General features: G+C 44.5%; 1 pseudogene; it reads right to left on the reverse strand.

Annotated features, from left to right (window-relative positions):
- Positions 1-2,286: 2,286 nt before the first annotated feature.
- LOC125930004 (spindle and kinetochore-associated protein 2-like) lies at positions 2,287-3,041 on the reverse strand (annotated as a pseudogene).
- Between the last annotated feature and the right edge of the window lie 2,036 nt (positions 3,042-5,077).

Below are 5,077 nucleotides of genomic sequence, written 5' to 3' on the forward strand. Positions count from 1 at the left end.
ATAACCTGTTACAATGTCTGGCACATAGTAGGTACTCAATTTTAATATTGTTGAATGAATGAATGAATGAATGAATTTATTGACTATTTTCAATGTTGTCAGGCTCTGGGCTAAGTGCTACTGATACCGGGTCTGTTTTAATCTTCTCGACAACCTTCTGAGGTAGGTATTATTATTACCCCTTTTGAACAGATAAGGAAGCTGAGGTTCAGTGAGACTCAAGAATTTGTCAGTCACACAGCTAATAAGCGGGGACCCTTGGATTCAAATATGGCTTTGTCTACATCTACAACGCAGCTCTCAGCCACAATACCACACACTTTGAATAATTGCAAATGGTGATGGGGATAATTAAGATGATGATAAGATAATCATTTAAACACCTTCAAATCAGAAAAAAAAATCAGAAGACTGATAATAGTGTTGGTGGAGATGTGGATCACTAGGAATTCCTAATACACGGCTGGTAGGCATATATATTAGCAAATCATTTTAGGAAAAAGGTTGGCAATATCTAATCCATTACATTATACTTATACTATAGCACAGTGCACGTAGTGAAATATGGATAAGCTGGTGCGGCCACTGTGGAAAGCAGTATAACAATTCCTCAAAACATGGAATTACCATATGATGCAGCAATTCCATTTGGGGGCATATATTTGAAGAGATATTGGCACACCCATGTTCACAGCAGCATTTTTCCCGAGAGCCAAAAGGTGGAAGCAACTCAAGGATCCATCAGTGGATGGATGAATGGATAAGTATGCTGCACAGAATGTGGTGTGTGCCTATGGATCAGCGGATATGATTTAGCTTTAAAAAGGAAGAAATTCTGGGGTGCCTGAGTGGCTCAGTCAGTTGGGCGTCCGACTTCTGTTCAGGTCACGATCTTTCGGTTCATGGGTTTGAGCCCCGTGTTGGGCTCTGTGCTGACAGCTCAGAGCCTGGAGCCTGCTTCAGACTCTGTGTCTCCCTCTCTCTCTGCCCCTCCCCCACTCACACTCTGTTCCTCTCTCTCTGCCCCTCCCCCACTCACACTCTGTTCCTCTCTCTCTCTCTCTGCCCCTCCCCCACTCACACTCTGTTCCTCTCTCTCTCTCTCTCTCTCTCTCAAAAATGAATCAACATTAAAAAAAAATTTTAGAAGTATACTGCCCAGAAAAGGGGGCTCTGACCAGACTACCCGTGCCATATTTTACGCCTTTGCTGGGTATCCCTTTTAAGACCATTGGCTGATTGATGCTGGCTGGTTGGTGGTGGCCTGTCACCAGGCTGGCAAGAGGTCTGGAAACTTTGACAACGAGGAAAGGTTGAATGAGAGGGGTGCTGGTCTGGAAAGCGCCCATGGGCTTGTTGGAGAGTGTAATTGAGAAGTCCAGCTCTTTGCTTGGCTAAACCACTGTTCTGTTCTCTCTGGGAAATTCATCCTCTTTGATTAAGCGAGTAACCTCAGAAGGAGCCGGATCCACAGAATCAGCCTGGAAAAAGGAAAGGGCAAGGGTAGGGGACACAAGAAACCTACCACCAACTACCAGAAAACCTGTCTTATAGACATGGATTCATTCTGGGAAGTTCCAGAGTAGGTTAGAGGCCACAGGGGAACTGTATAAACAGAGCTGGGTAAGCACCTGCGAGATGGGCTCCCTGTGAGGTCTTGGGCATGTCCAACCATCTAGATTGGGAGAGATTCCAGAACTAAAGGCTGGGGAGGCCAAAGAAGATGACAGTGTGTCCTCTCCTGCTTTATGCTAATGATTCAAATGCATCCAAATGCTAGGCACCCTGCCCGCCAGTAACAGCATTTGGTTTTAGATCCACTCAGTCAATATTGGAGTTGGATTTTCTGTCTAATTCTTCCATAAACCATTCTGATTGTACCATGTGCTAGATTAGCCCTTTTAACAAAAGTTGCGGTCCCTGGAGAATTAAAACTTCTGCCCAGGCTTAGGTTTTACTATTGATAAAGCAAGCCATGCATTCCACTAATAAAAAGCAGTTTAAAGCAGATGCATCTAGTTTATTCTATTTTGCAGACCGGTCATAGGTGCTACCTCCCCTATAAACAGCCCACCATCTTTTCAAGTTTTTTGCCCACATGCTTTTTATTTTTATTTTTTTCACAGAAAAGCCAATTTATTATTACTAATGTTAGCTTTTGTGGAGGATTTTAGGTCACTTATTAGCAGTCTCATCAATAATGTGACCATTACCTATAATCAAAACTTTTCAGAAATAAAATTATATACATATATATAATGTATAATATAATACAAATATTTTTTCTATCCGTTAATTTCCAAAGCATGCTCATTCATATCTGACTGACCAATAGTACACAAATATCCTTTTATGATAGGCCAGGACATCCATTTTCTCCCAATTATACAAAAACAAATGCAAAATAGTGTTACGTGACTCCCTTGCCTGAAATGATAAGACTGTGTGTACATACATACATTTAAATCCCTTTATTCCCATTCCATGTTTTTGGCTGAACTTTATTCATATAATATCTGCCCTTCTTATGAAAGGCATCTCTATCTCTTCTCTTGTGAAAGGCATCACTATCCAGTTACCCAAGCCAAATCTCCTTCTTCTCCATCCCCCCACCTCTAGTCACTGAGTGCTAACAAGACATCTTCTTAAATCTTTCTGGAATGGATCTCCTCTCCATTAGAATTCCCTTTTGCAAGCCCACTTCTTCATCAGTCTGAACAAAAGATTTTAATTGCTCTGCTGCAGCTTTCTCTTCTTTAGTCAGTGGTGACAGCTCCACATCTGTTTGCTTTTGTAGTTCTTGTATCATGGTCATCGTCTTATTGACAGCACAAATGCCGTTCTTACTCTCTTTCTGTTCTATACCAAAGTTTGATATCGAGACTTTATTGCTGACAATTCCTTTAAGAGGGTAACTGGATTTCTCTTGCCTGCTGTATCAGGATGATTAGTCTTGATTTCATATTCCAGCCTGTATTGAATGTAATCCAGATCAGAGCTTTCTGGAACATCAGTTCCAGCTTATCGACCTCCGCCTCCATGGTGAATCCCCCACATGCTTTTTAAAGCATTTCCATATTCTGCAATAAGTGTTTCAATCACCTTTTATGGAAACCCACAAGACACTGAACTTAAGGATTTGTATAAACAGCCACAGGCGGTTGTCTTTCGATACCATACAACGCACGGTCATGAAGAAGGGACCACAAATAAGTCAGCTGATTGCATGTCACTTTAAAACCACTGAATGTAGACTAAAGGCCGCTGAAAGGTTCTAATCAATACTGACTCCAACTTGAACCCCATGAGAAATGCGAGGTATGATGCCGATGTCTTTTCCTAAATCTGGCGACTTCTTTTCTAAGCAGTAATTAAATCAGTGAAAATGATATAGATTTATGTGAGTTGCTCAAATCTTTTTAGCGGCCATCACGAAACCAAAACCCTACCGATACACTTTACACGTCTGCGATTGGCAAATTTTGAAATGTCAGATCCACGCTAATTTATTTTGCAAGCCACTCCAGGAAAGCCAGGTCTCAGCCCAAGCCTCCCCCTGCCGGTAGGAGAACAGTTCCAGAAAGTCCTCCAGAGCTGACGTCAGGGCCCAGTGGGCTCTCTTTGTCCCTTCGCTGGCACCGTGTGGTGTCCCTGTGAAATTTTCTGCTTCTGCTGCCAGCACTGGCATCGTGTCAAACCTGGTTCAACACTTCAGTGTGTGCTGAGTCAGAACAGGTGCAGGGATGAAGTAACCACTTTGTATCCACATTTGAATATTTCAGCTCATGAGCAAGCTGGCTCAGGTGTGCTTCCTCCTTTCATCTGCCACCCGTTTGCTCAGCCCAGGACCGGTTGTCTGCCCAGCATGACCTGAACAGGTTGCTTCATCCTTGTCATCTGACTGAATTACTGACAGCATGTTTGAAGCTGCCTTTTCGTTCGTAAGAGGCAACTTCTTTCTGCTGGGGAATCATTTCTCCCTTCAGAGCAAAGGGCCCTGGGCCCTGCCGAGACATGGCCCTGAGCTTATGACCGGAGACTGTGGTAGAAGGGAGGCAGTCATGTGTTTGGCCATAGGAGTGTCTCTCCACCTTTCTTTCTTCCAGAGTGGAAGGAAGCACAGAGAAGGAAGAAGCCCCGGCCTCCCTTAGGGACCCAGGAAGGGAAATGAGAAGCTGACTCAGATTCACAAAGAACTTAGCAACGAAAAGGGAGGTCTTCAGCATTTCGTGCTTTCCAAGTGGGCAGTTCCACATGCATACCTACTTTTTAAGGTTAATAGGGATTACGAATGAGGGGCTGGCTTGCAGACTGACATGGGCTGAGGTTGCTGCCGATGAGGAAAGTCAAAGCAGTTTATTAGAGACGTCAAGGTCTCCTAGATGCCAGTGACGTTCGCCTTTAACACACAAACAGCTTCTCTGACCTCACAACAGAGATGTCTGAGCCTAGGGCTGGGATCTACCAGAAGGGTCCGGAGGTGGTGCTGAGAGAAGGCAGAGTTACATAATCAGAGGTGAGAGGCAGAAAGAACTAGATGCCCAATATCCAGAACACTCTCATACACAAGCACAGGACTGAGGACGTGCCCTAGAGAGGATATGGCCAAGGTGAGAAGGATGAGCACTGGCAGAGTTAGAGAGGAAGGCAGTTGCACTGACAGTCTCAAAATAATTTTTTTTCAACAAAAAACAAAAGTGTATTTCTGCAGCCCAAAGTGGAAAGTACTTTTGTTTCTTCCGAAACAAACAAAATGGGGATCGGTAGATGAAGGAGGCAAAGGAGTCTTGGTCTGGTATTAACCAATTCTATAAGGAGATTAAATAGATCCCCAAGCGATCATGAGGGTACAGAGCTGGAGCACTGGGGTGGGCAGGCTGGGGAGGGTGGGAGCTGAAGGGCCGGTTTTCTCTCCCGGGGAAGCTGGGACCAGGGAAAAGCCCCTGGCCGCAGAAAGCCAGGCAAGCCAGTTGGCCTGGACGCCTCTGGACTCGTGATGTGTGGACACTCAGCTCCCTATGCCTGGCAATTTCCGGCACTCTCCCCACCCCACCTTCACCAACCTATTATCAAGAGA

The sequence above is a fragment of the Panthera uncia genome, chromosome A2, assembly GCF_023721935.1.
Source record: "Panthera uncia isolate 11264 chromosome A2, Puncia_PCG_1.0, whole genome shotgun sequence".
Classification (NCBI taxonomy): Eukaryota; Metazoa; Chordata; class Mammalia; order Carnivora; family Felidae; genus Panthera; species Panthera uncia.